This window comes from Salmo salar, chromosome 15, assembly GCF_965601325.2.
Source record: "Salmo salar chromosome 15, fSalSal1, whole genome shotgun sequence".
In the NCBI taxonomy this organism is placed as follows: Eukaryota; Metazoa; Chordata; class Actinopteri; order Salmoniformes; family Salmonidae; genus Salmo; species Salmo salar.
The window spans coordinates 58637501-58650000 of NC_138305.1; the positions used below are offsets into that span (position 1 = coordinate 58637501).

A 12500-nucleotide genomic window follows, 5' to 3' on the forward strand; every position below is an offset into this window, starting at 1 on the left:
TAAACATTTGCTTAACAATAAGTTTGTTGCATAGACTCACTCTGTGTGCAATAATAGTGCTTAACATGTTTTTTGAATGGCTACCTCATCTCTGTACCCCACACATACAATTATCAGTAAGGTCCCTCAGTCACGCAATTCCTCGCAAAGAAGGGCACCTATTGGTAGATGGGTAAAAATAAAAAAGCAGACATTGAATATCCCTTTGAGTATGGTGAAGTTATTAATTACACTTTGGATGATCTATCAATACACAATACAGGTGTCCTTCCTAACTTAGTTGCCAGAGAGGAAGGAACCGCTCAGGGATTTCACCATGAGGCCAATGGTGACTTTAAAAGAATTACAGAGTTTAATGGCTGTGATAAGAGAAAACTGAGGAAGGATCAACAACATTGTAGTTACTCCACAATACTAACCTAAATGGCAGAGTGAAAAGAAGGAAGCCTGTACAGAATACAAATATTCCAAAACATGCATCCTGTTTGTAATAAGGCACCAAAGTAAAACTGCAAAAAATGTGGCAAAGAAATGTACTTTATGTCCTGAATACAAAGTGTTATGTTTGGAGCAAATCCAACACAACACATCACTGAGTACCACTCTTCATATTTTCAAGCATGGTGGTGGCTGCATCATGTTATGGGTATGCTTGTCATTGGCAAGGACTAGGGAGTTTTTTTATTATAAAAATAAATGAAATAGAGCTAAGCACAGGCAAAATCCTAGAACAAACCTGGTTCAGTCTGCTTTCAAACAGACACCGGGAGACAAATTCACCTTTCAGCAGGACAATAACCTAAAACACAAGGCCAAATATACACTGGAGTTGCTTACCAAGACGACATTGGATGTCCCTGAGTGGCCTAGTTACAGTTTTGACTTAAATCGGCTTGAAATCTATGGCAAGACTTGAAAATGGCTGTCTAGCAATGATCAACAACCAACTAGACAGAGCTTGAAAAATAAAAATAAAATAATTATGTGGAAATATTGTACAATCAAGGTGTGCAAAGCTCTTAGAGAATTACCCAGAAAGACTCACAGCTGTAATCGCTGCCAAAGGTGATTCTAACATATTATGACTAAAGGGTCTGAATACTTATGTAAATTAGATATTTCTATATTTCATTTTCAATAAATTAGCAAAAATGTCTAAAAACATGTTTTCACTTTGTCATTATGTGGCATTGTGTGTAGATGGGTGGGGGAAACAATTATTTCATCCCTTTTGAATTGAGGCTGTAACACAATAAAATCTGGAATAAGTCGAGGGGTATCATTTCAAATAACTTATGTCCTGGGAGGGAACTTCCTGTGTGGTGACGAATGGTACATACAAGAAACAAATAACAGTGAACACAAAAACATGTAGGCTACAATATAAAGGATTAGAAGCAGTCTATGCAATCACAGGGTAAATAGACATATACACGAATACAAATAGGAACTTCAAGAGTTAATGAGTTTGACGAATGTTGTCTAGAAGTTGCTCTCGTAGATTTGAATGGGAGAGCTCTATACCTGCACCCGGAGGGTAGGGCGCTATACTGCTCAATCAGTGTGTACAGTATGTTATGTCAAATGCTATTTGTTTCCCTTTCTTCCTCACTCGATTTTTCTAAATGTCACTGAGGGGTTCCTGGCTTTCTCCGATGACCTTCCTACTGATTCTTATTACCCTGTTCAATGGCTTCTGACTTGTGTTCCCTAGCACACCAACCCCCCCACAATACTAAAGGCTAAGATGGATTGCATAAAGCGTTTTTAAAATGCTTGGAGGATTTATTATTGTACATTGAACTCAATTGACATTTTGAGGAATGTGTTCAGTTTTTCTTTTGAATGAGAGCTTGTTGTCAATAATGCTTCCAAGCTATTTGCAGTCCTCCACTCGCAATATGATCTGTCTGTTCATCTCCAGCATTGGGATGGTTACAGTAGGTTGGTCTATTCTGAAATCAATGACCAGGTCTTTGGTTTTGATTGCATTGATCCCAGGTAGTTCTGGCTACAGCACATTGAAAATCGGTCAATTTCAGCCTAGAGGCGCCCCTCTGAGTTGCCTGCTGTTGCCCAGAGAATCCGATGCGGAATTACATTAATGTTCTGGAGTTTATGACCCATTAAGTGAGGCTGGACTGTATTAAAGGCACCAGAGACATCCAGAAATACCATCCGGACCTATGTCCTGGGCTTCTCCAGGTGGGTGTGGGCACAGTGCAGTAGAGACAGGAGTGCATCATCAACACCCCAAATTGGAGTGGCTCTGTGTAAGAGCATACCTCCTTTTGTAGCTGGGGGAGAATCAGCCTTTCAAAGCCCTTCATCACTAAAGATGTTAAAGCTAAAAGGTAGGCAGTCATTGTTGCAGGAGGGGCTGCTCTTTTAGGTACTGGGCATATGATGGATGAGGTCCATATTGCTGGGATGGAGTGTTTTGCCAGAGAGCAGTTAAAAAGGTCACAGAAAACACCTGTCAGTTGCTTATGGGAAACCTTTAGTAGGCGACCACTAATGTTGTCTGGCCCAGGTGCTTTCTTTTGATTGGTCCTTTTAAATGCGGCTTCCACATCTTTTGCTTGCAGCTCAACATTTGCTACAGTGTGCGACATGTTAGACAGGTCAGAGATCACCTCCTCTCTTTCAATTGTTCAATTCTACCTCCGAACATTTTTTATTTGGAGCAGGGTGTTGTTAAGCCCTGCCAGTGTTTTCACACCCCTCCAAGCATCTCTGGGTTTAGCCTCCTGAAAGAGCCTTCTCCTTGTACATTCTCTTAGCCTTTTTCATATACTTATTTCATTTGGATTTAATTAGTTTACCCTCAACCTTGTTGCTAACGATAAATGCTGCTTTCAGATCCTTTGTACAATGAGTGTACAAAACACCAGGTGAATCCAGCTGAAAGCTATGATCCTTTATTGATGTCCCCTGTTAAATCCACTTTAATCAGTGTAGATGAAGGGGAGGTGACAGGTTAAAGAAGGGTTTTTTAAACCTTGAGACAATTGAGTTATGGACTGTGTATATGTGCCATTCAGAAGGTGAATGGGCAAGATAAAATATTGAAGTGCCTTTGAACGGGGTGTGGTAGTAGATGCAAGTGCCTTGTAGAGGCCATGTCCCAACGAATTGAGGCTGTTCTGAGGGCAAACGGGGGTGCAACTCAATATTAGGAAGGTGTTCCTAATGTTTTGTACACTCAGTGTATCTTTAAAGTTTTGGAAGGATCAATTATCTCCGCACAGAATTGAATATAGTCTGTGTTGGCTTCAGTGGCCTCCTCAAGAAACGCTCCCTATGTGAACAGACCACACTGTACAGTCAAAGCAGCCCTGTAAGATCTCACTGGCATAATTGTCCCATTTTGTAGTTTGGTGCGATGGGCTGCGATTAGATGTACTGTATGATCTGAGAAAAAGTATATATCTTTTTTTATACGATTGTATTGATCTTTTATCAACAGTACAAAACATAGACATACAAACGACGACATCATACAAACATCAACTACATCACTGTCACGCTCTGACCTAGGAGAGCTGTGTTTTCTCTGTTTAGTTAGGTCAGGGTGTGATAGGTGGGTGGGCATTCTATGTTTTTGTTTTCTATGTTTTGGCCGGGTATGGTTTCCAATCAGAGGCAGCTGTCTATCGTTGTCTCTGATTGGAAGCCATACTTAGGCAGCCTGTTTTTCCTGTGTTGGTGTGGGTAGTTGTTTTCCGTTTTGTTAGTGTACCTGATGGAACTGTTGGCTGTCGTTTAGTTGTTTTTTTTTGGTTAAGTGTTTCATTAAAGTAAAGTATGAGCACTCTACACGCTGCGCCTTTGTCCCCTTTATACGACCCACGTTACAATCACACCTGTCCAGACCTATGACTCCCCTCACCCCTATCTCCAGCGCCCGTATCACTTTCCGCCACATGTCCTCAAACTGCACCATTTTGTTTCTCTCCGTCGCCCACGCACTTTCAATTTTTAGATTGTCAAGCATGTGAACTTTCCGTTGCATGAAAGAAGGAGGATTGGTTAATTTCACGTTTTGAAGTATCCGTTTTTTGAAGATGATTGATGAGAAAAGTATTGTCCAACCCATCAGATGGATTGAAAGTACATTTACATTGTAATACTTCTGACAGACATCTTTCCAAATCTGCCCATAACTTTGGGACTTTATAGCATTCCCAGAAGGCATGAATTATTGAGTCGTTAGTAGTTTTACACTTCAGACATGACTCTGCCGTTGTGCTGTAGAATTTGCATTAATTTATACTTTATACTTTATTTATGTTCCAACATTCCCTCTTTCTTATGCCAATATCAATACTTTTTTTATTATCTTGGTTCCAATATGATATTTTTGTTTCTAAAAGATAGTCAGTTAGATAGGCTCTCTACAAGGTAGATAGATAGCTTACCTATCATATGAACCTCATTATCTGACTCAAATTGTCACACCCTGATCTGTTTTCACCTGTCCTTGTACTTGTCTCCACCCCCCTCCAGGTGTCGCCCATCTTCTCCATTATCCCCTGGGTACTTATACCTGTGTTCTCTGTTTGTCTGTTGCCAGTTCGTCTTGTTTGTCAAGTCAACCAGCATTTTTTGTCTCAGCTCCTGCTTTTCCCCTGTCTCTCTTTTTCTCGATGAGGTGAACACACTCCGTTATCACATCTGCTGTGCGATTGACGTTGCCAGAGGGTGGAATATAGACAATTACTACAGTCAGCTGGCCAAACTCGCGGGGGGAGATATTTAGGTCTGAATGAGACACATATTAACTCTAGATCAGATGTACAACAGGATTCTCCTAGTTTAGCAGTTTTACTCCAAGCCTTGTTAATGTACTCACATAACCCACCCCCGTAGCACTTCCCACTGCTGTCCTGATCCAGTCTGGTGTCCCAAAGCCCTCTAAACTTAGTTCTGAATGTTCCTATAACGTTCCTGTAACTTAGTTCCTATAACATCACACACAGACCACAGAACCATCCGAGTAACATCATACACACCACAGAACCATCCATATGACATCATACACACCACAGAACCATCCATATAACATCACACACACACCAAAGAACCATCCATATAACATCATACACCACAGAACCATCCATATAACACCATACACCACAGAAGCATCCATATAACATCATACACCACAGAACCATCCATATAACACCATACACCACAGAACCATCCACATAACACCATACACCACAGAACCATCCATATGACATCATACACACCACACAACCATCCATATACCATCACACACACCACAGAACAAGCTATATAACATCACACACACCACAGAACAAGCTATATAACATCACACACACACCACAGAACCATCCATTGAACATCATACACACCACAGAACCAGCCATATAACATCATACACCACATAACCATCCATATAACATCATACAATCACAGAACCATCCATATAACACCATACACCACAGAACCATCCATATAACACCATACACCACATAACCATCCATATAACACCATACACCACAGAACCATCCATATAACACCATAAACCACAGAACCATCTATATAACACCATACACCACAGAACCATCCATATAACATCATACACCACAGAACCATCCATATAACATCATGCACACCACATAACCATCCATATAACACCATACACCACAGAACCATCCATATAACATCATACACCACAGAACCATCCATATAACATCATACACACAACATAACCATCCATATAACATCATACACCACAGAACCATCCATATAACATCATACACCAAAGAACCATCCATATAACATCATACACACCACATAACCATCCATATAACATCATACACCACAGAACCATCCATATAACATCATGCACACCACATAACCATCCATATAACACCATACACCACAGAACCATCCATATAACATCATACACCACAGAACCATCCATATAACATCATACACACCACATAACCATCCATATAACATCATTCACCACAGAACCATCCATATAACACCATACACCACATAACCATCCATATAACACCATACACCACAGAACCATCCATATAACACCATACACCACAGAACCATCCATATAACATCACACACACACCAAAGAACCATCCATATAACATCATACACCACAGAACCATCCATATAACACCATACACCACAGAAGCATCCATATAACATCATACACCACAGAACCATCCATATAACACCATACACCACAGAACCATCCACATAACACCATACACCACAGAACCATCCATATGACATCATACACACCACACAACCATCCATATACCATCACACACACCACAGAACAAGCTATATAACATCACACACACACCACAGAACCATCCATTGAACATCATACACACCACAGAACCAGCCATATAACATCATACACCACATAACCATCCATATAACATCATACAATCACAGAACCATCCATATAACACCATACACCACAGAACCATCCATATAACACCATACACCACATAACCATCCATATAACACCATACACCACAGAACCATCCATATAACACCATAAACCACAGAACCATCTATATAACACCATACACCACAGAACCATCCATATAACATCATACACCACAGAACCATCCATATAACATCATGCACACCACATAACCATCCATATAACACCATACACCACAGAACCATCCATATAACATCATACACCACAGAACCATCCATATAACATCATACACACCACATAACCATCCATATAACATCATACACCACAGAACCATCCATATAACACCATACACCACAGAACCATCCACATAACACCATACACCACAGAACCATCCATATGACATCATACACACCACACAACCATCCATATACCATCACACACACCACAGAACAAGCTATATAACATCACACACACCACAGAACAAGCTATATAACATCACACACACACCACAGAACCATCCATTGAACATCATACACACCACAGAACCAGCCATATAACATCATACACCACATAACCATCCATATAACATCATACAATCACAGAACCATCCATATAACACCATACACCACAGAACCATCCATATAACACCATACACCACATAACCATCCATATAACACCATACACCACAGAACCATCCATATAACACCATAAACCACAGAACCATCTATATAACACCATACACCACAGAACCATCCATATAACATCATACACCACAGAACCATCCATATAACATCATGCACACCACATAACCATCCATATAACACCATACACCACAGAACCATCCATATAACATCATACACCACAGAACCATCCATATAACATCATACACACCACATAACCATCCATATAACATCATACACCACAGAACCATCCATATAACATCATACACCAAAGAACCATCCATATAACATCATACACACCACATAACCATCCATATAACATCATACACCACAGAACCATCCATATAACATCATGCACACCACATAACCATCCATATAACACCATACACCACAGAACCATCCATATAACATCATACACCACAGAACCATCCATATAACATCATACACACCACATAACCATCCATATAACATCATTCACCACAGAACCATCCATATAACACCATACACCACATAACCATCCATATAACACCATACACCACAGAACCATCCATATAACACCATACACCACAGAACCATCCATATAACATCACACACACACCAAAGAACCATCCATATAACATCATACACCACAGAACCATCCATATAACACCATACACCACAGAAGCATCCATATAACATCATACACCACAGAACCATCCATATAACACCATACACCACAGAACCATCCACATAACACCATACACCACAGAACCATCCATATGACATCATACACACCACACAACCATCCATATACCATCACACACACCACAGAACAAGCTATATAACATCACACACACACCACAGAACCATCCATTGAACATCATACACACCACAGAACCAGCCATATAACATCATACACCACATAACCATCCATATAACATCATACAATCACAGAACCATCCATATAACACCATACACCACAGAACCATCCATATAACACCATACACCACATAACCATCCATATAACACCATACACCACAGAACCATCCATATAACACCATAAACCACAGAACCATCTATATAACACCATACACCACAGAACCATCCATATAACATCATACACCACAGAACCATCCATATAACATCATGCACACCACATAACCATCCATATAACACCATACACCACAGAACCATCCATATAACATCATACACCACAGAACCATCCATATAACATCATACACACCACATAACCATCCATATAACATCATACACCACAGAACCATCCATATAACATCATACACCAAAGAACCATCCATATAACATCATACACACCACATAACCATCCATATAACATCATACACCACAGAACCATCCATATAACATCATGCACACCACATAACCATCCATATAACACCATACACCACAGAACCATCCATATAACATCATACACCACAGAACCATCCATATAACATCATACACACCACATAACCATCCATATAACATCATACACCACAGAACCATCCATATAACACCATACACCACATAACCATCCATATAACACCATACACCACAGAACCATCCATATAACACCATACACCACAGAACCATCCATATAACATCATACACACCACATAACCATCCATATAACATCATACACCACAGAACCATCCATATAACATCATACACCAAAGAACCATCCATATAACATCATACACACCACATAACCATCCATATAACATCATACACCACAGAACCATCCATATAACATCATACACACCACATAACCATCCATATAACATCATACACCACAGAACCATCCATATAACACCATACACCACATAACCATCCATATAACACCATACACCACAGAACCATCCATATAACATCATACACCACAGAACCATCCATATAACATCATACACACCACATAACCATCCATATAACATCATACACCACAGAACCATCCATATAACATCATACACCAAAGAACCATCCATATAACATCATACACACCACATAACCATCCATATAACATCATACACCACAGAACCATCCATATAACATCATGCACACCACATAACCATCCATATAACACCATACACCACAGAACCATCCATATAACATCATACACCACAGAACCATCCATATAACATCATACACACCACATAACCATCCATATAACATCATTCACCACAGAACCATCCATATAACACCATACACCACATAACCATCCATATAACACCATACACCACAGAACCATCCATATAACACCATACACCACAGAACCATCCATATAACATCACACACACACCAAAGAACCATCCATATAACATCATACACCACAGAACCATCCATATAACACCATACACCACAGAAGCATCCATATAACATCATACACCACAGAACCATCCATATAACACCATACACCACAGAACCATCCACATAACACCATACACCACAGAACCATCCATATGACATCATACACACCACACAACCATCCATATACCATCACACACACCACAGAACAAGCTATATAACATCACACACACACCACAGAACCATCCATTGAACATCATACACACCACAGAACCAGCCATATAACATCATACACCACATAACCATCCATATAACATCATACAATCACAGAACCATCCATATAACACCATACACCACAGAACCATCCATATAACACCATACACCACATAACCATCCATATAACACCATACACCACAGAACCATCCATATAACACCATAAACCACATAACCATCTATATAACACCATACACCACAGAACCATCCATATAACATCATACACCACAGAACCATCCATATAACATCATGCACACCACATAACCATCCATATAACACCATACACCACAGAACCATCCATATAACATCATACACCACAGAACCATCCATATAACATCATACACACCACATAACCATCCATATAACATCATACACCACAGAACCATCCATATAACATCATACACCAAAGAACCATCCATATAACATCATACACACCACATAACCATCCATATAACATCATACACCACAGAACCATCCATATAACATCATGCACACCACATAACCATCCATATAACACCATACACCACAGAACCATCCATATAACATCATACACCACAGAACCATCCATATAACATCATACACACCACATAACCATCCATATAACATCATACACCACAGAACCATCCATATAACACCATACACCACATAACCATCCATATAACACCATACACCACAGAACCATCCATATAACACCATACACCACAGAACCATCCATATAACATCATACACACCACATAACCATCCATATAACATCATACACACCACATAACCATCCATATAACATCATACACCACATAACCATCCATATAACACCATACACCACATAACCATCCATATAACACCATACACCACATAACCATCCATATAACATCATACACCACATAACCATCCATATAACATCATGCACACCACATAACCATCCATATAACATCATACACCACAGAACCATCCATATAACACCATACACCACATAACCATCCATATAACATCATACACCACAGAACCATCCATATAACATCATACACACCACATAACCATCCATATAACATCATACACCACAGAACCATCCATATAACATCATACACCACAGAACCATCTATATAACATCATACACCACATAACCATCCATATAACATCATACACCAAAGAACCATCCATATAACACCATACACCACAGAACCATCCATATAACACCATACACCACAGAACCATCCATATAACATCATACACCAAAGAACCATCCATATAACACCATACACCACAGAACCATCCATATAACATCATACACCACAGAACCATCCATATAACACCATACACCACAGAACCATCCATATAACATCATACACCAAAGAACCATCCATATAACACCATACACCACAGAACCATCCATATAACACCATACACCACAGAACCATCCATATAACACCATACACCACAGAACCATCTATATAACACCATACACCACAGAACCATCCATATAACACCATACACCACAGAACCATCCATATAACACCATACACCACAGAACCATCTATATAACACCATACACCACAGAACCATCTATATAACACCATACACCACAGAACCATCCATATAACATCATACACCACATAACCATCCATATAACATCATACACCACATAACCATCCATATAACATCATACACCACATAACCATCTATATAACACCATACACCACAGAACCATCTATATAACACCATACACCACAGAACCATCCATATAACATCATACACCACATAACCATCCATATAACATCATACACCACATAACCATCCATATAACATCATACAATCACAGAACCATCCATATAACACCATACACCACAGAACCATCCATATAACACCATACACCACAGAACCATCCATATAACACCATACACCACAGAACCATCCATATAACACCATACACCACATAACCATCCATATAACACCATACACCACAGAACCATCCATATAACACCATACACCACAGAACCATCCATATAACATCACACACACACCAAAGAACCATCCATATAACATCATACACCACAGAACCATCCATATAACACCATACACCACATAACCATCCATATAACACCATACACCACAGAACCATCCATATAACACCATACACCACAGAACCATCCATATAACATCACACACACACCAAAGAACCATCCATATAACATCATACACCACAGAACCATCCATATAACACCATACACCACAGAAGCATCCATATAACATCATACACCACAGAACCATCCATATAACACCATACACCACAGAACCATCCACATAACACCATACACCACAGAACCATCCATATGACATCATACACACCACACAACCATCCATATACCATCACACACACCACAGAACAAGCTATATAACATCACACACACACCACAGAACCATCCATTGAACATCATACACACCACAGAACCAGCCATATAACATCATACACCACATAACCATCCATATAACATCATACAATCACAGAACCATCCATATAACACCATACACCACAGAACCATCCATATAACACCATACACCACATAACCATCCATATAACACCATACACCACAGAACCATCCATATAACACCATAAACCACATAACCATCTATATAACACCATACACCACAGAACCATCCATATAACATCATACACCACAGAACCATCCATATAACATCATGCACACCACATAACCATCCATATAACACCATACACCACAGAACCATCCATATAACATCATACACCACAGAACCATCCATATAACATCATACACACCACATAACCA

At 39.6% G+C, this 12500-nt stretch overlaps 1 protein-coding gene across 4 annotated transcripts in view; it reads right to left on the reverse strand.

The window, feature by feature from the left end:
* The window catches only part of LOC106571556 (1-phosphatidylinositol 4,5-bisphosphate phosphodiesterase beta-1), a 228559-nt gene that overhangs the window by 66895 nt on the left and 149164 nt on the right, over window positions 1-12500 (reverse strand). The window lies entirely within an intron of this gene.